A 21,006-nucleotide genomic window follows, 5' to 3' on the forward strand; every position below is an offset into this window, starting at 1 on the left:
AAATTAATTAATTAATTAATAAACTCCTACCCCCAACATCTTTAAAAAAAAAAAAAAAGAACAATAACTGAGAATAATGATGAGTGTCCGTCCATTAAAAGAGAACAAATTAAAGCTAGATGACACATCTTTACCAACACCTCAGCAACGCACATGACAGGTCTCTTAAAAAAAAAAAAAGAAAAGAAAAAAGAAAATAGAGATCTAAACCCACAATCTGAAGCCAGTTTAGGGCCCAAGACTTTTTTTTTCTTGTGCCTGTTCTCAGCTGGTGAGTTGCTTCTTCCCATCAGAACCACCAACGGAAAAGTCACATGCTCAACATGCTCACAGGCTTAGATTCGATAATAATCTTCAGCCCTTCTTCTTTGTGTCAAAGATTCTTCCCTCTTCCTGACACCGTTGATTCCTTCAAGGCAGAGCAAAAAGAGAAGCACAGTCTGATGATTTTGCTGCAAGAGGCCTTGTGACTCTTTTCCCCTCTCATCAGTTTTTTGTTTGTTTGTTTGACAGCTGGCTCTTTGGTTTCTCAATCTTGCATTTAGAATGTGTGCGAGCGCTAATGTGAAAGCAATGCTTAGATGTTCATGTTACACAAAATTCTCTGCTGACCCTTCTGGCAACCATCTCGAACAGGACTAAATGAAAACTCTTTTCTTGTTGGACTTGCAGTTGCTGTTTAAGCTTCTTTGAATATAACTTTCCAAACACATGTCAATAGGCTCTCACAAGTTTTGCTGAAGAAAAATAGGAAGCGATGGATCTAAAGTTGTTCATGCTTATTTGCATTGCTCCGAGAAATCATTTCATTTCAGAGAGTTTTCATTCAATGACCTGATTCTTTTTTCACTTTGGCAGGGTCAATGACTCTGGAGATAAACATGCTCATTGGCAACTGGGCCAATGCATGTGAACAACTGAACCTAACAGATTTCCTGAAGTTCTTGGAAATGAGGTCTTTGCGATCTTTACTGAAGCTCTTCTTAAAAATAGTCTGCCCTCTGCTATTGCCTGGTATTTTTTTAAAATAAAGAACATGGTTGATTTTATTTTGTTGACTTATTAAAATGCTGCTTATAAAACTTATATTCCATAATAAGAGTTCTGATTGGGATGCTATAATAATAAGAACTAATACTTTTGGAGAGCTCACTATGTGTGGGTTACAGTGCTAAGCACTTTAAATATATTATCTCACTTAATCATTGTGACCAACCTACACAATATGTACTATCATTGTTCCCTCTTTACTGTTGAAGAAAGTAAGGCACACAGAGGTGACAACAGTTGGCCAAGCTTATAAAAGTAGTGAGCGACCGGGCTAAGATTCCAACCCAAGCACAATGGATCCAAAACTGCGATTCTACCCATCTCCCCTGTCTTGCAAGGTGAGAGTCACTTAAACAAGAAATGCCAGTAGAATAAGAAATTGGAAGTTATGATTTGTGTGCTCTCAGGCTGGTCATGAGAAGCACCATGAAGAAACTAATGTAAAGAAGTTCCATACCTTTAGGAAATGCATCTTACCCATCCTTGTTTCTCCCACAGGCTTTTTGGGTACCATAAGAGTGCCTCTCACAGAATGAGCGGGCAGTCAGTATTGGGAGCATTGCCCCACACTAGAAGCTGGTCACTCACATCCTTGTTCTCCACTCACTCCATCTTCACCCCTCTGTAATTTGCAAGTCTGGTCTGGAACCAGTAGCTACGAAACCGGGCATTCTCTCCTCGGGCAGACCCTGAGGACAACCCATGACCCACAGTCACACATCTGTGCTACGCTCTGTCACTATCTCTAGCTCCCTGTTCATCCTCAGCAGGGATCGTGGAAGCTGATGTTCAAGGTAGATTAAAAGACAAAATCTTGAGCACCTTTGCTGTTCAGCCCTGGGATGGGAAGTCTCAGGCCCCTTTCCGCAGAAGAGGGGAGGGATGCTGAACAAGGGTTAGGATTGCCTTCCCTCTGTCCTGGTGAGCTTTTCATTCCTTCAAGTCAAGGTATCTCAAGTTTTTTGTTTTTGTTTTTTTGGTCTTTATTTTACTTATTTAAAAAATTTTTTAAATTTTATATTGGACTACAGTTGATTAACAATGCTGTGTTAGTTTCAGGTGTACAGCAAAGTGATTCAGTTATACATACACAGTATCTATTCTTTTTCAGATTCTTTTCCCATTTACGTCATTACACAGTATTGAGCAGAGCTCCCTGTGCTATACAGTAGTTCCTTCTTGGTTACCCATTTAAAATATAGCAGTGTGTACATGTCAATTAAAGTTTCTTCCTCTCTTCTTCTTCATGTTGTCAGGACTATTTGTAGCTTAGCAGTCTCAAAATTAAAATAGCAGATCAGAATGAGACCAAAGAGTGAGAATTACTTTCCAATGCCTCCCAGGACAGCCTGGGAACTTGCAGAAATGCAGATTCTCAGATCCCACCCAAGACCTACTGAATCAGACCCACTAAGGGTGGAGGCCTGCAATCTCTGTTTTTAATGTTCTCCTGGTGATTCTGATGCACTCTCAAGTTTGAGAACCACTGGCACAGATTCATGATTTTCAACCCTGACTGCATATTAAAAATCACTTTGGGAGTTTTAAAAGTCCCAAATTCCAGGCTACATGACAGACTAATTAGACTTTCTGGGGCTGAGACATAGGCATAAGAATCTCTTAAAGCTCTCCAGGTAATTCCAGTATGGAGCCGAGGTTCTGAACCAGTGGGTTTGTACAAGGTTCCTCAACTGTGACAACACTGACATTTTGAGGCAGATCATTCTTTATTGTCGGGGCTCTTCTGTTCGTTGTAGGATGCTCCTAAGCATGCCAGGCCTCTGTCCAACAGCACCCCTCTCTGAGCTGTCACAGCCAAAAGTGTATCCAGACATTACCAAACGCCCCTGGTGGCGGAACGGGGGTGGGGGCAAAATCACTCCCAGTTGGGAATCACTGGGTTAGAGGTCATCATTCTCTCTGCAAGAATGATTATAGGCCAATGCACATCACAATTATCTGCAGGGCTTATTTAAAAAGCAGATTATTAAGCCCCAGCAGGCCTCCTGAATCAGAATCCTCTGTGAATGAAGGAATGATTCCAAGTGACATTATGGGCAGAAGCTGGAGCGTCTGAAATTCTCAAGTACCTTCAAGGTGGAGAACGACTGAATTGAGTATTTCTTCTTAAAAGCAAATTGAATTTGATGTCGGTGCTTAGGAAAGCAAAATTCGGCGTTTGGAATCCTTGTTCTTGATCACAGGTGGAAGTGAATTGATTTATGTTTCTTCCAAACATTCCAGCTTAGCCAGACAGACCTACTTGGAGAGTTTAGCCAACTCCCTGATGTGCACTGAGATAAAGTAAAACTCTAAAATTTCCATCTGGGCTTCCCTGGTGGCACAGTGGTTAAGAATCCGCCTGCCAATGCAGGGGACACGGGTTTGAGCCCTGGACCAGGAACATCCCACATGCTGTGGAACAACTAAGCCTGTGCGCCACAACTACTGAGTCTGCTTTCCAGAGCCCGCGAGCCACAACTACTGAGCCCCCGAGCCACTACTACTGAGCCTGTGTGCCACACTTACTGAAGCCCGCACGCCTAGAGCCTGTGCTCTGCAACAAGAGAAGCCACCGCAATGAGAAGCCTGCGCACCGCAACCAAGAGTAGCCCCCGCTCACCGCAACTAGAGAACGCCCGCGCACAGCAACGAAGACCCAACGCAGCCAAAAATAAATAAATAAATTTATAAAAAAATAAAATTTCCATCTAGTGACAGTAGTGTCATGTTTTGTGTAAATGAGTATTTCAGCATCTGCACAGTAACTTTTTATAGAGATTCTTGACTGTTAAAGGACATTTACTGTGAACGTCGATTCAGACATCTTGAAAGTCACGAATTACAGGGTGAGAGGAGTTTGCAACATTGATTCCAGTTTACTTAAGGGTATGAACAGCACTGATGACCATTTTTCTTAACAATTCTGGTCTTGGGTGTTCTGTCTTATGGATGCTATCACCCCCTTAACTAATTTTTTAATATTTTTGGAGAGCTTCTCGGCCATGTTCCAAGCATGCATCTACTTCTGATTGCTTTTGCTCTGTCCACTGACTGTAGGTGCATGAAACATATTTCTTGGTTTAATAAGAGTTGCCTGTGCCTCATCCTCCAGCTTCTGCCCATAATGTCACTTGGAATCATTCCTTCATTCACTCACTATGCAGGGATAACTGTAATAACAAATAGATGCTTTTAGCAGAGCTTCAGACCTCTGACAAAGGCGTCATTTTTCTTTGGAAATTACCAAAGACTTTACAAATGAGGCGGCATTTAGGCTGGCCTTACACGATGAGCGAGAATTCATCAAGTGGCCAATAGAGGTCTTTTTCGAAGATAAATCTTACATCGTAGAGTAGATGAGAATCTGTTTTTGTGTCTCAAAGAGTCCATAGTACCGTGGCCTGAAACGAAGGGTGCCATTTTCCCAACGATTAAAGTCTCTTATAGGTACATTTAGAAACATAATTTCTCCCAAAGAAGAAAACAAATTGGAGAATGAAATATTCCATATTTTGAAGTGTTACAAAACCAGACAACAGGCCCCAAAAGAAGTGGCTTATGCTAAGCTCCACATCACCAACCCAAGAGTTAGTTACAGTTTTAGCTCTCCCCAAAATGGAATCTTAAAGCAGTCAATCAGGAATCACCTGATCAGCACTAGTTAGGTCATCTGCCCAAAAGGAAAGTCACCTTGCAGTAACCAACCTGCTTTTTTCCGCTACGTAACATCTTTGTTTCCACTCCCTCCTTTCTGTAAGAGTCTTTCATTTTTTCATTTTGTACAGCTCCTCAGAGTTTTCTATCTGCTAAATTGGATGCTCAGTTTGAATCATTGTCGCTTAAATAAACTCAAATTCTTTAATAAGCCTCAGTTTATCTTTTAAGAGTTCGAACACAGTCATGTAAAATTTCAAATGAGGCCAGAGAAACCCAAAACAAAACCAAATCCACCAAAAAGGCCATACATGACTCAGAAACTCCTTTCATTCCAGCCCAGTGATTCTCAGCTGGGGGCGATCGTGATCCCTAGGGAACATCTGGTAATGTCTGGAGACACGGTGTGTATTCACACCTGTGGAATGTGTACATCCTAGAGACGCTGCTAAACATCCTCCGGTGCAGAGAAGAGCCCTGCCAGCCCCCATACAAAGAGTGCTCCAATCCAAAAGGTCAGCAGTGCCGAGGATGAGAAACTCGGTTCTAGCCCACACCGTATGGCTAAGGGGACATTTATTTAAACTGCCGTGCTTGGTCGAATGGAAATCAGTCCTGCTCTGCTCTTTGTTCCTTAGACGGTTTAAATGATGACATGTAAAATTTACCTTGTTCCGCCCTCACTGCTGCACAGTTCCATCTATAAACAGGGTCCTCATGAACTTAGGACACTGCACACTCATGTGAACTTAATAATTTGAGTTGAGGGAAAATAAGATAAGAATCCAAGGCTGGGGGCCCATCACTGTTGGCGCAACATAAATATTTATGAAAGTACATTCCACCGCGAGTGCATGTGTCTAGAAGAGAATTGCTTCATGCGGCTGTAAGAAGAAGCAAGGTTTTCTAAATACAGCCTGTATTATTTGAAATGAGTAGCCTTACATCTGTGCCAGGTAGAAATAGCACAAGAATTTCATATTCAGTCAGCAAACATGCAAAGAACAGGGGGTGGGGAACAAGAGTGTCTCTGTCTAAAACTCTATTTTTCAGTTTAGTAGTCACTAACCACATGTGGCTGTTGAGTACTTAGAATGTGGTGAGTCCAGCTTAGATGTGCTATAAATATAAAATACATACTGGCTTTCAAAGACTTAGTCCAGAAAAAAGAATGCAAAATATCTCAACAATATTTAGTTTGATTACAAGTTGAAGTAATTTTTCAATATACTGGGTTAAATAAAATATATTATTAAAATTAATTTGGCCTAATTTTTAATGGGGCTACTAGAAAATTTTTAATTTTGTATATATATATAAAATATACTAATATATTATATATTATGTATTTCTATTGGACAGCACTGTTCTAAAAGCACACATTTCTTCCTGCCGTTGTTTTTAAATCCTATTGTGATGTTGCTCCTGAAAAATCTGAGAGTTCAGGTTTCTAACAGGTGTGTCCTTCAACCACCAGGCCACTGGTTCTCAACCCTGGTTGCACATGGAAATCATGCTGGAGACCTGTTAAAAATTACTGATGCTTGGACAACCATCAGCAAAAACAAAGCAACAAAACTCTAGACCTAAATCCCACATCTTATACAAAAATTGACTCAAAATGGATCAACAGATTTAAATGTAAAATGTCAAACTATAAACTTGTAGAAGAAAACATAGGGGAAGAGCTTCAGGATCTAGGGCTAGGCAGCAAGTTCTTAGACTTTATACCGTAAGCACCATCCATAAAGGGAAAAATGGATAAATTGGACTCATGAAAATTAAAAGCTTTTGTTCTGTGAAAGCCCACTGAAGAAGACAAACCACAGATTGGGAGAAAATATTGGCAAACCGCATATCTAGACTACCCAGAGAAGGCTCAAACTCAACAGTAAAAATACAAATCATCTAATGAGAGTATGGGCAAAAGACATGAACAGATATTTCACTGAAGGAGGATACAAAGATGGCAAATCAGCACATGAAAAGACATTCATCATCATCAGCCATTAGCGAAATGCAAATTACAACCACTGCACTGGAATCTACAATGATCTCAATACAAATTTCAATTTTAAAAAGTACTACCACCCCCCTTCCCATCCTCCCACTCCTCTAGACTCTCATTTAAGTGGTCTAGAGTATGGCCTGGGCATTGAGAGTTTAAAATCTCCCCTCGAGATTTTAATGTGTGGCTAAGGTTAAGGACAAGTCTTCGGGGATAAAGAATGTAGCTTAATAGGAATTGATAAAATAGAGCCTGAAGGCAGGTGAGGGAAGGTACTGACTTGGAGCTTTCTGATTGAGGGTTATCTTCACACTCAGTCCCCAAATAAGAGAATGCGGCCTGTTCTCAGGATGTTTTATGTTCCAGCATAATGTCTAGCCAGAGACACAGCTATTTCTATCCACTGGAAAGAACAGGATTTGGGCAAACTGACCAGGTGGGATTAAATTGTGATGCCTTCTTATATTCTCTCACCTTCTGAAACCGAGCGGGGCCCTGTGAGGCTCCCAGGCATGGAGACCTCTTTTTGGTCCCTCTTTCTTGTAGGCAAGACACCAGCCTCCATGACCTTCCCTGAGTTCCAAAGGACACATTAAAACAGTTCCTAATTAAGGGAGGAACAGCTAAGAAACCACCTGAAGCCAGATTAAAGGGACCAGAGAAGCTCATGAAGATTAGGAGACCCACCACCTGAGACCCTGCACACACCCTAATCTTGTCAGCAACCCCACTCTTGGGAAGCATTGCTATAAAACTCATCAAATCCTCCTGTGTTGGGACACATAGTTTTTCGAGGCAGGAGCCTGCTGTGTCCCCCTTTGCCTGGCAAAGCAATCCTTTACTACTTCACCCAAACCTCTGTCTCCAAGATTCGATTTGGCACCAGTGTACAGAGAGGCTGTACTCTTTGGCACAAAGATTACTTTGAGAGACAGGAGGCACAGGAGAAGTTCTGAAGACAGAGTAGAAGTTACCTTCTTGTAAGGGACATTTACATTTACAAGGAAAGTCTCTATTTGTAAGGGGGTCTCCCTCTCTCTACCAGGAAGAGAAAGATGACTAAATCACCAGAAACTCATCAATGGAGAAGGCACTGCCTTAGTCTTCGTAACAAAACTTACCCTTGTTTACCGTGCTTTTCCTGGTCACCTCCCATAACTGGACTCCCTCTCCCCACCACTTTTCTTTTGTCTTTAGCAGAAGGTGGTATTTAAAGTGGTGACTTAGGCCATCTCAAGGCCACCTCAAGGAGTTATTCATTTTCCTTGGGTATTTCCCATGTATACATGAGGTATACATGTCAATAAACTTCTCTTTGTATTTCTCTTGTTAAACTTTTATCACAGGGTCTCAGCTAAGAACTCGGAAGGGTTGAGGGAAATTATTTTTCCTTCCCTACAGCAAGGAAATTTGATGATCACTGTTTTAGGCCACTGGCTCTCAACCTTGCCTGCAAGTTGGAATTACTTATGGGAGCTTTTCAGTATCCTGATGCCTGAGAGCCAAAGACCCTGATTTAATTGCTCTGGGGTGTGGTCAGGTCAGCTGGATTTTTAAAGCTCCCCGAGGGCTTCTAACATGGAGTCAAGATAGAAAACCACTAGTTTAGGTATTCATCTTCACTTATCTTCAACAGCGGTATCTTTACGGAGCAGGACCCTGTGGGGCTCCTGGGCACGAAAGCCCTTCCGTGTCCCCCAGTTTCTTGATTACAGGCAATAGGCTTCATTCAGCCCCCCTGACCTTCCCTGAGTTCCAACAGGTCGGTGCTAATTAGGGAAGGGAGGAGAGACAAGGGAGGAACAGTCAAGAGAAACAACAGTGCAGCCTTGGGGCAGGGGCCTGGTTCCCCTCAAGGGACACACATAACAATATCTTTGAGCTGTTTAGCAGATACTGAAACCCCCGCCAGGTGGGAGAAGTTAACTGCGTGCTGCCCACAAGCACAAGCACGTAGACCCCAGACAACCTGGAACCAGAAGGTTGATGATGCTGACGCCCACTTACCTCCCCACCAGCCAATCAGAAGAACGTCCACGAGCTGATCACACCCTCTCTGAACCATTATTGTCAAACTCCTGACTACCCCCTCCAGGTCGGGACACACAGTTTTGAGGGCATTAGCCTGCTGTGTCCCCCTTTGCCTGGCAAAGCCATAAAGCGATTCTACTCTACTTCACCCAAAACTCTACCTCCAAGATTTAATTCGGTGTTGGGGTACAGAGGCTGGATTTGGCTTCAATATCAGCTGTGTTTTGGCAAACAGGATTCAAGAGTGAATGCTTTCATAGGTTAGGAGAAAACTTTACAGGCTGGGGGGCGGGAGAGAACCTTGTCTGTTTCTCCAAAATCACTGATTACTTTACCTGCTTTTAAGGCTGGGCAACTTTTGCCACTTAGCCTCATTACCAGGGCATAGCACAATATCCCCTTTCCCTTGTGAAATGGATTCACCTATCCTGAGCTCACAAGACCCTTCCTAACCACCCATCCAATGGCCATGTGAATTGACTAAGTCAGTGGTTCTCAATTTGCTGCATTTTAGAATCTCCTGGAGACTTTTTAAAAATACCAATGCCTGGCCCCCACCCCCAGATGGTCTGATGTAACTGGTCTGGGGTGCAACCTGGGCCTTGGGTGTTTGTTTTTGTTTTGTTTTTTTTGCCGTGCCGCAAGGCTTGTGGGATCTTCGTTCCCCAACCAGGAATTGAACCCAGGCCCTCGACAGTGGGAACGTGGAGTCCTAACCACTGGACCGCCAGGGAATTCCCAGGGCCTTGGGATTTTTAAGAGTCTCCACGGATCCTAAGGTTCAGCTAAGTTTGAAAACAACTGATCCAACTGAGATTTGATTTACTGTTGGGAAACTGACTTTGCACCAAAAGATCCTAACAAAAATAGTCAACAAGGTAAGCAGGCATGCAGAATGTGTCGTATGTTCAAGCTAAGGACTCCTAAACAATGTGGTGAAGCGTTCATAAATGCAACAGAGAATACTTGTAGGTGAATCATTCCTGGGAACACCGAATTCCAAATCTAAATCGCCCCCTCCCACAGCTAAGAGCCCTACAGTGTATCAGAGTCTCTGGCATGATCTATGCAGAGTTCACGTGCATGCCCAGTTCTACAGATGTGAAGGCAAAGTAGTTCTTCTGCAAAACAGTGACTCTCAACTCATCAACTCTCTACCTCCTGGTGGGCCAATGTTATACCAACATCAAATGCAAATTAAAGATAAACTAATTTAAGTCCTAACTGCCTCTACCTCATCTCCTGAGGGGGGCTGGTGTTTGTGATCACACCTCCAAAGCAGTGTGCCACCTGCGGACTGTCATTTTCATCAGACGTGCCTAATTACACAGCTTCATTTTGAAGCTATCCGCCTGCATTCATTCCCAGGTTCCACAGTAGTGGAAGACATTTTCCCCAGTTAAAATATCCTCTCTGCCCCTTTTCAGAGGACACTTTCAGTTTCCAGATGAGCATCCGAGAGGAGGTGCCACCCCTGGCAGCAATCTTTAGGGAGATTTGGAAGAGAAGTTTAAATAAATGTCATAAGAGAGAATCGGGTGTTTTGCACTGTGGTTAAAAGTCCATCCTCTGCCTGCAAGGGATGAATGCCAGAAGATGAGTCACACCGAGTGGGATGTGAATGTGAATAGCAAGGAACAGCATGTGACAGGGGCCTTCTGAACCATGGCTAAAGGCAGACAAGTGGGATGAAATCTTGCTGCCTCAGATTTTCTTGGGCTGAGCAACCTGGAAGCAAACACACAGAACAGCTGGGAGACACTGTGGTGGTTTCGCCCAGCTGAGCCCCCTGGAAGCTCTCACCACATGCAGATGGAGATGTGGACTCGAGAAAAATGCGGGTTAGAAGGAAAATGTTACTTCTAAACTTCCCACTGGTTTGCCATGGTCCTCTTCCCACACAAAGGGCAGTCTGTCCTGCGGTAAACAGATGACTCAGCCAGGGAATAGAATGACTCTGGGAGGTTCAGCCGGGAAGCTCAGGAGATTCTGCTGGCAAACCTGTGTCTCCAGGTTACAGCCAGAAACAGAGAGACGAGAAGCAATTGCATTTCATGAAGCCCACTGGCTTTTCCGTACTGAGTTTCAAATTCCAGTACAATTAAAAATCTATACAAGTGGTTCTCACACTTCAGCATGCATCAGAATCCCCTGGAGAGCCTGTTAAGATGCACCCCCAGTGTTTCAGTGTTTCTGGTTCTGCAGGTCTGTGCTAGGGCCTGAGAATTTGCATCTCTAACAAGCCCCCAGAAGATGCTGATGGGCCAGGGATCATACTCTGCGAGCCACTGCTCTGAGGACAACTCTGGGTATTTTTTAACCACAGAGGATGACTTACACATGACTCTGAGCACTTACCCCCAAGTACCTCTTTCTTCGTAGATATGTGGGACCCCAGTAGGTCAAGTGAGCACAGGATTTGGAGTCACGTGGAAGATGCTGACTGTGGATGCCCGTGATGTGACTGGTACGACAGCAACTTCTGGTTTCATATACAAAACAGCAGCTGACTGCAAAACAAGAAAAATAACAGTAAAAAACTGGTGGCAGCATAAAGGGAAATACCAAACCCCACATGCAGAATGCAGAGTGTGTGTGGGACTGGGGAAGGACTCAGAAGATGAAGGGATGTTATTTTGTGGATGAGATGCTCATCTTTTATATGGAAGACAGACCAGCCTTGAGGGATGGAGCAGGAGGGTTTTGGTTATTTACTAATTTCATGATTATTAATACCCACAGGGTGCACAGGGCTGTGCTGAGTTCCACATCTGAAAGAATAGCATAGTTGGGAGGTTTGTGATGTTGGGATATGGTGCCAGTGGAAGTGGAGTTCATCTTCCCTGAATTTTTAAATTTGGGACTTGACCACTGTTTATTGGTCAGCCAGAGCTGGTTTTAGTCAGACTGTCCTAGATGCAGGAGAATGGATTTAATGATGTCTCAAGTGCTATTTCTTCTTTAGGTAAAGAAAGCATGTAAAGGAAAGTCAGTGCTTCAAGGGGAAGCTATGCTATGTCTATAGCTCACCCTTCCCCATAATCTCATTCTGAGTCTATGAAAGCTATTTAACAACCCTGTAAGCTGGAGATAACTGATAGCAAAACAATTATTGCCTAAAGACATGCAAATGGAGGGTCCATCAATTTCCCTCCCCCATGGGAAGAAGGAAGAAGTTGGTTTGATCTCTACCATTCGGCAATACCATTCTGATGCTATCCACCTGGAGTTAGGGTGGACTCAGCAGGCTAAGGGCACGGTCCCCAATAAGACTGCCCTCATTTCAGACGCCAGCTGCAAGTCTGGGGGTCCTCAAGCTACCAGCGCTTCTGACTAACTGGCTACAAATTCAGGGAGGCCCACTACTCCTTCAGGTTTGAGAATTCATGAGAATGACTCATGGAACTCAGGAAACCCCTATACCTAAGATTACAGTTTTATGATAAAGGATACAAATGAGGACCAGTCAAATGAAGAGACACACAGGGTGAGGTCCGAGAGGGTCTCAAACACAGAGCTACTGTGTTCTCTTCCCGTGGAATCAGGGCATGTCATAGCACACGTGAGGTCACTCACCAGGAAGCTCACTGGAGCCTGGTGTCCTGAGTTTTTACTGGGGTCTCATTACATAGGCATGATTAATTGGATAATTGGCTACATGAATGGACTCAATATCCAGTCCCCCTCCTCTCCCTGAAGGTCCAGCTGACATCACCTGGCTCAAAGCCCCAACCCTCTAATCACAAGGTTGTGTAACAGGGAAGAGTCAATTCTGACTGCATATTGGATCTGTTTCTTTGACTTTGACCTTTGCTTCTCGTTGCTTTTGTTATTATAATCACTGTCTATAGCTGCAAGCATACATAATAGCCTGTCACAGGGAACCCCGCCCCTCTGCCTGACTGTTAAACCAAAAGGCCTTTGTTCAACTCACAGAGAGACATTGTGACCCTGCCCACCTGTGAATGGCTGCAGAAAAGAAAAAAATTAACACATCCCCTCCTATTTTGCAAGATAAATGGCCTTTTTACTTTACTTCCTCACCTCCTCCCCCTCTCTGTTCTATAAAAGAAACTGGCATCCAGACCCCAATAAGATGATTTTGGGGGGACCCTAGTCCGCCATCTTCTACGTCTGCCGGCCTCAGCACCTCACCTCTCCATTCATTGGCCTGTCGTGCAGTGAGCAGAGCGAGCCTGGATTCGGTTGGTCTAATCACATGAGTCGTCTCCTTAGCATAAACCCAGTTGTGGTCCAAGGACCCACCAGGAATAACAGATGCTTCTATCACTCAGGAAATTCCAAGGATTAAAATTTCCCTCCCAGGAACTATGGGGAGTCAGTCCCCATTTGCATATTCATTTTAATATTCTTGATCCATAAACGTGTCTGTTTTTCAGATGGATGGTTTAAGTGGTTACAACATCACTGGGTTCCTTTGTTTTTAGTTTTACAACTTAGGTATCTGTAGCGGGAGGACACTTGGAACTGATCTTGGATCACCCCATCATTTTGTGGTTAAGAACCCAATGCCAAGAGATAAGTGACATGCCCTGGGGCCTCACAGCCCAGTGGAGCTGACCTGGTGTTACCGAGTCCAAGCTCGCTCTGCTCGCCACATGACAGGCCAATAAATCAGAGACGAGGTGTTGAGACAAGGAAGACGACTTTATCCGGAAAGCCGGCAGACCGAGAAGATGGCAGACTAGAGTCTCAAAATAACCGTCTTATCGGGGTTTGGATGCCAGTTTCTTTTATAGCAGAGAGCGGGGGGGAGATGAGGACGTAAAGTAAAAAGGTCATAAGATTTGAAAGCTTCCCCTGGAATGGCCAGCCTCAGGGAGGGAATGTGTTAATTTCTTCTTGTCTGTAGCCATTCACAGGTGGACAGGGTCCGGATGTTTCCCTGAACAAAGGCACTTTGGTTTAACATTCAGGCCGAGGGGCAGGGTTCTCCAAGGCAGGCCATTACGTATAGACAGTACCCTTTTAGTGAACCAAAGCAATGGGAAGCACTGGTTAAAGTAAAAGAAACAGATCCGGGGCTTCCCTTGTGGCGCAGTGGTTGAGGGTCCGCCTGCCGATGCAGGGGACACGGGATCGTGCCCCGGTCCGGGAAGATCCCACATGCCGCGGAGAGGCTGGGCCCGTGAGCCATGGCCGCTGAGCCTGCGCGTCCGGAGCCTGTGCTCCGCAACGGGAGAGGCCACAACAGTGAGAGGCCCGCGTACCGCAAAAAAAAAAAAAAAAAAAAAAAAAGAAAGAAAGAAACAGATCCAACATGTAGTCAGATTTGGCTCTTCCCTGTTACACTGGGATTGGAATTTCTGCTTCCAGACTCAGACTCTAAGTTGTGTTTGTAGAAGGGAAAAATAATTTTCCCTCTGCCCTTCTAAGTATTGATTCTTGGCTGAGAGCCCCGTAATAAAAGACAGATTAACAGGATAAAAACAAACAGCAGTTTAACAGCCTGTATACATGGGAGAGACCCAGCAAAACTGAGTATCTCCCCAAAAGGGTCCAAGCCACCACTTTAAATACCATCTTCAGCTAAAGACAGAAGATGTCAGGTTGAGGGGAGTGGGTTAAGGGGAGGTTTTCAGGCAAAGCACAGTAAACAAGGGTAAAACTGTTATGCAGATTTCAATGGATGCCTTTGCCACTGATAGAGCTTCTAGAGACTTAGAGTCATCCTCCTCTTCCTGGTACAGACAGGGAGACACCTTAACAAATGGAGATTTCCCTTATAAATGTTAATGTCTCTAATAAAAGGGTAACTTCTACTCTGTTTTCAGAGCTTCTCCTGTGTCAGCTGTTTCTTAACAATAATCAGCTCAAAGTAATCCTTACGCCAAAGAGGCATATTTTGGGGTGGCATATTCTGCTCTCCTTCATGGTCCTCGTGAGCAAAGTGTTCCCCTCTCTACCCTTCCCCAGACTCCCTGAAGAGAACACCACCCAAGGCCTGATTTACTCCAGTTAGGAACTCTCTGCTCATCCACTCTGACTCTTCCTTTAGATCAAGAACCTGTAACTGAGCAGGACCAGATGGGGACCTTCCCCATGTCCTCTGCTTTAGCTTCTCTCTGAAGCACCTAGATAATAGCATTTGATGCACAATCCCTGAGTTGTTTTGCAGATGTAAAAAAACACCTCCCCCTCCCCAACAAATGGAAGAACTACTTGATGGCCATGAGCACAGAGCCCCAGGCCTCCTGGAGCCTAAGGTCTGATCATGTGAACCCCTGTGACACTACCCTGCTACTGCACCATCAGAGAATTGTGCACAAGCTGATCACAGACCCTGCGACACCACCCCTCACCTGGCTTTTTTTTTTTTTTTTTTTTTTTGGCGATATGCGGGCCTCTCACTGCTGTGGCGTCTCCCGTTGCGGAGCACAGGCACCGGACGCGCAGGCTCAGCGGCCATGGCTCACGGGCCCAGCCGCTCCGCGGCATGTGGGATCCTCCCAGACCGGGGCACGAACCCGTGTCCCCCGCATCGGCAGGCGGACTCTCAACCACTGCGCCACCAGGGAAGCCCTCACCCGGCTTTTAAAAGTGCTTTGCCGAAACCCTTCGGGGAGCTCAGGGCTTTTTAGGGCATAAGTCACCTATCTCCTTGCATGGCCTTGCAATAAACCTCTCTCTGCTCCAAACTCCTACGTTTCAGTTTGTTTGGCGTCACTGTGTCTCTCGGGCGCAGGAGCTTGCGTTAACAAACAAACCCCTTGGGGGTGAGTGTGGGACCTTGTCCCAATTGGCATCTACATTACCTAAGACAATTGCACTGGCACGTGGAATGTACTTAAAACTGTTTACAAACATATACATGATACTTAATACAAAAGTACGTAAGTGAATAATAGCAAACAATGATGATTAACATTCATAGGACATTGGCTATCTGCATGCAAATAACTTTCCTTGCACTAACACACTTAAAACTCACATCAACTCCACAGATTAGGTACCATTATTATTATCGCTACTTTACAGTTGAGGAAACTGTGGTTCAAAAAGTTTGAAAAACTTACGGAGACAGAAGATGGCAAAGTATGGTCTGTTTGCTTCTTGAGTTGAACTCAACCTCTAGCCCAGCAGTTCTCAAACTTGAGTGTTCATCAGGGTCAGCTGGAGGGCTTGCTAAAACACCTGGGGTGGCTTGTGGAATTTGCATTTCTAGCAAGTTCTCAGGGGATAATGACGATGCAGGCTTAGAGTCCACAGGTGCACCACGGCTCTAGGCTTTGTCCGCCAACCGTGAATAAAAATTAACACAGGGCAACACAACCTAAGAAGAAATGCAGGCCAAGTTTTATACACCGCGAGCAATCTTCTTGTACATTTTACATTTTTCCCAAGCAGACAGGAGCGAGCCAGGTTTACTCTTTCATTGTTTATTAAGCATATGATGGGATTGGGGCGGAGCGTGAAATTAAAGGGATGTCTTCTAGTGTTATTAGGATCTTTCAAGAAATGGGAAAAAAAGGCCAGTAACCTATTTCTGTGCAGATTTCAAACCTGAAATATAGGACTGTCTTCAAATCAGAACATTATATCAATTGTGTGTTCTGAGAAAATGATACAGAGGAACAGAAAAAAGTTATTTGAAACTCTTTTTCTTCTAGCCAAGCCTGTGCCAAACAGGAAGAAGGTGCTGGTGGTGGTGGGTACCTGCAGTGGCCTTTAGGGGAAAAAATAGTCATTGTTTATCAGCCCAAGCCTTTTGTAACATAGCCCCCAGCTGTGACATCGTGGTCAGCTGCTGCTCTGCTGACCACGGTCCACACGATACCCCTAGTCTTTTTCAGTTTCAGGTGAATGGATCTGGACTGTTGGATTAGCTATCAAACACACACTGCAACAATCCTTCAAACAAGCGCCCGCACTGACCAAGGAGGAATCTTTGGAGAGGAAGAGTGGGCCGTTTAAAGTGGTGGTTCTCGAACTTCACTGCAAAATGGCATCACTTGGGGAGCTTTTATAAATCCAAAGCCCGGGCCCTAGCCCAGACCTATTACAATATAATCTCTGCAGGTGGATTCGAGCATTAGCATTTTTGAAGCTGTCCAGGTGATGCCAATGTGCAACCAAGCTCAAGAGTCAGTGTCCTGAAGGGCACTTCTAACATTTTAAATTGCATAGGATTCCCCTGGGGACCTTGCTAAAATGCAGATTCCAACTTAGTAGGTCTGGGTGGGGCCTGAGATTCTGCATTTCTAACAAGCTCCTAGATGGAGCTGATGCCACAATGTATCTCAAGTGCAAGAAAAGCAGCAAAATGACTGGCAAAGTTGTGCTCCATTGAACGCAAAGATCTCCTGTTGCTGAGACCCTCCTGCTTGCCTGGAGTCAGAGCAAACCCCAGATAATGTCAGGAGGATGTCTGCTGTTCACCCCATTGAGCGTGTTAATATCCTGTCTTTGGCGAGGAGGCAAGGAAACTCCAAAAACAGCTGAAATACTAATTTCTTTTACCTAGCCTCACTGCATGAAATGTTCCGGATTTCCTGGCATAGAATATCGTGCCCCTCTGGATAGACTGCTGGATTCAATGAGCCCTTAGCAATCCTATGTTTGGCACTGCTCAGTGAAATCAGATTTCAGAGGATATGATATTCTTCCACATGATGTGCATCCGCCTAAGCCTTGCAAATGCATTTCTAAGTCGTCAGGCATTCCCCTTTCCCTCCACCACCAAAATTCTGTGAAGTGTGTGATTTGCATTGGACATATTATTCAGTGACATCTCCCCTTCCTTCCCACACTAGCTGTTCACCAAATCCCATCATCTTCTTCCCTACTGGTCTACCAATCACAGCCCCCTTTGCTCTTAGGTATGGTCATGTGACTGGACTGTAGCCAATGGAATGTAAGTAGAAATAATGTGCATGGCATGCAGACCAGGCCCATAAAAATCTCTCCCCATGTGATCTTCTAAGTGCTCTCCCCTCTGCCAACTTTGTGCAAATGAGTTCAGCAACTTGGAAGCCATGTGTTGCAGATGGCAGAGCCACAAGATGGAAAGGGAGCTTCCTGCCAATTAGGAACGTTTCTTTTTGACTTTATGGAGAAATACAGTTCTTTTGTGTTTGAATCATTCCACCTTTTGTAATTCTTTACAGCAGCTAGCCATATTTTAATTAGTATACCTTGCAGCCAACACGGCCTACCTTTCATGGAGCAGAACTTGAGCATGTGGAGAGAAAACCATGGGTCAAATCCAGTTCACAGCATAGCCCCCATCCCATCCTAGAGAGCAAGGTATTTGTCGGAGGACTGGAAGAGGGTCTCCTCCTCCTTGTGGACGCCTCTTGCTATGCCTCTCTGCTGCTAAACTATTGCAACAGGGCTTGGGAGAGTCCCTCTACTAAGAGAAGAATATGGGGAGCCAAAGAAGGAGCAAGGAGAAGCTGATTGCTTAGGTCTACTTCTTGTGTTGGTTTTAAGAATAAGAATGGGGCTTCCCTGGTGGCGCAGTGGTCGAGAGTCTGCCTGCCAATGCAGGGGACGCGGGTTCGTGCCCCGGTCCGGGAGGATCCCACGTGCCGCGGAGCGGCTGGGCCCGTGGGCCATGGCCGCTGGGCCTGCACGTCCGGAGCCTGTGCCCCACAGCGGGAGAGGCCACAACAGTGAGAGGCCCATGTACCGCAAAAAAAAAAAAAAAAAAAAAAAGAATAAGAATGATGATACATGCACCAACAATGTTCACAGCAGCACTATTTACAACAGCCAGGTCATGGAAGCAACCTAAATGTCCATCAACAGATGAATGGATAAAGAAGAAGTGGTACACATATACAATGGAATATTACTCAGCCATGAAAAAGAATGAAATAATGCCATTTGCAGCAACACAGATGAACCTAGAGATTAATCATCACCCTAAGTGAAGTCAATCAGACAAAGACAAATATCATATGATATCATTTATAGGTGGAATCTAAAAAAAATGATACAAATGAGCTTATTTACAAAATAGAAATAGACTCACAGACATAGAAAACAAGCTTACGGTTACCAAAGGGGAAACGTGGGGGGATAAATTAGGAGTTTGGGATTAGCACATACAAAGTACTATATATAAAATACATAAACAACAAGGTCCTACTGTATAGCACAGGGAACTATACTCACTATCCTGTAATAACCTATAATGGAAAAGAATCTGGAAAAGAATATACATATCAATATAAATAATTAATATATTAATTTTAATTGATTGATAGAATGATTATTAACATATCATTTATTAATTAATATATTAAGAATATGTTAGTAATATTATTATAACTATATTATAATTTATATTAATTATACAGTAAACAATAATTAATATTAATTATATAATTAACAATAAGTGGTAATTATTAATAAATAATAAAGATAGTTAATATTAATTATATAATTAACATATGGTTAATTACTATATATTTATATATTCTTTTTCAGATTCTTTTCCATATATATATAACTGAATCACTTCACTGTACACTTGAAACTAATACATTACAAATCAACTATACTTCAATAAAAAAAAAAGAATGAGAATGATGAAAAGACGGATTCACAGAGTGTCCAAGTAACCTCACCAGAGGAGACAAGGCAGGGATAATAACAGTGATGGTGATGATGATGATGATGACGATGATAACTAACACTATTAAGGGGTTATCAGGTGCCACCACTGTTATACAGTTTACACAGATTACCTCATTTACTCTCCAGAACAACCCGATTATTAAGTACTATTAATATTCTCCTTTTGCAAGGGCAAAAACAGAGGCCCAGAGAAATGAACTTGACCACTCTGCAAGTGGCAGAGCCAAGAGCCAAGGCAGTCTCCCTCCAGATCTCACACTTGTATCCACTGAACTAGGCAGTTTCAGGGTCTGGGAGAGGAGATCCAACCACCAGTGGAAGGTAGAGGGAGGGAGGGAGGGAGGGAGGGAGGGAGTGTGTGTGTGTGGGGGTGTTCTCTTCTCTTCTCTCTCAGGAATGAAACTGCAGCTGAACAGAGCAGGGATCTGGCAGAATCAGGGAACCCCAACAACTGGGGAACCCTCAACACATGAGGCACAGTCATAAGAAGAAGCTCTCAGGTAGCTCACACCTGGCCAACTACATGGTCTATTTTTCATGACTGCTCCCGGCTGAGACCCAAAATAACACCTTCAAACATAACCTTATGGGAACCTTAAATGAATTAATGCATGCAGGCATCAGAATAGGTTCATTTTCTTCTACGCCAGTTTTCTTACACTTATAACTTATCTGTATCCTCACAATTCTTGAATTTTATTACCTTGTAAAAATTTAATTATACAGGCAAAAAGTGTATGCAATGTATAAGTATATTTGAGGATTATAAAATGTACATCTGTGTACCCACCACCAAGCTGAAGCTAGAAGACATTCCAGGATCTTTGAAGTACCCTCCTTAGTCTCATATTTTTACTCCCCCACCCCCAAAAGGTATTCAAAATTATTTCAATCATTCCCTTGCTTTCTTTTTTGCCGTACTCCAGGGTTCCTCAGTAGCAGCACTATTGGCATTTTTGATGGGATAATCTTTTGTTGTGGGGCGCTGGCCTATGCTGTTATGAGTTGAATTACACCTCCCCAAGGATATACTGAAGCCCTAACTCCCAGTACCTCAAATGTGACCTTGTTTGAAAACAGGGTGGTAGTAGATGTAATTAGTTAAGATGAGATTATACTGGAGTAGGGTGGGTCTTTAATCCTGTATGACTGGTGTCATATAACTCTACGTACATGGAATCATACGTGTGTTCTTCTGTGACTTGCTGCTTTTTTGATCAGTGTTATGTGTCTGAGATTTACCCAGGCTGGTGCATGGAGCTGTCTATAGTGTATTCATTTTCTCTGCTGTATAGTATTCCACAGCATCAATATGCCTGGTTCCCCACTCCTTCCATCTGGGGAAAAGGTAGAGACAGGGAAGTTTCTGAGCTGTCTCCTCTGCATTATGGGTGGATTTCTTGTTCACTCTAACCCTAAGGGTGAAACTCTTCATGATCCTAGCCTTATGGAGGGTTCTCCTATTAAAGTCTCTACCTTAGTATTTCCTAAGCTTTATTTTCTGCTCCCTGGGCCCCATGAAGCCTCTAAAACAGAACTTGGGGGTCATCAGACACCCTCAGGGTGAAAACCAGGTTGAGCCCGCCTCAATTCTTGGGATTCCCACTTTCCCTTCCCCTTTGACCTTTATAGATTTCCTTCTTTCTTGCCAGCCT

The 21,006-nt window shown here is 43.8% G+C and overlaps 1 long non-coding RNA gene across 1 annotated transcript in view; it reads right to left on the minus strand.

Moving 5' to 3' along the window:
- LOC309796511 overlaps window positions 1-16,035 on the minus strand; it is a 32,382-nt gene extending 16,347 nt beyond the window's left edge. The window contains exons 1-2 of the long non-coding RNA XR_014292470.1: window positions 15,784-16,035; window positions 11,105-11,256 (exon numbers count right to left, since the gene is read on the minus strand). This is a non-coding gene — a long non-coding RNA (uncharacterized lncRNA). The remainder of the gene's footprint in view (window positions 1-11,104; window positions 11,257-15,783) is intronic.
- Window positions 16,036-21,006: the final 4,971 nt, after the last annotated feature.

This window comes from Mesoplodon mirus (genome assembly GCF_964341445.2).
Source record: "Mesoplodon mirus genome assembly, chromosome: X".
In the NCBI taxonomy this organism is placed as follows: domain Eukaryota; kingdom Metazoa; phylum Chordata; class Mammalia; order Artiodactyla; family Ziphiidae; genus Mesoplodon; species Mesoplodon mirus.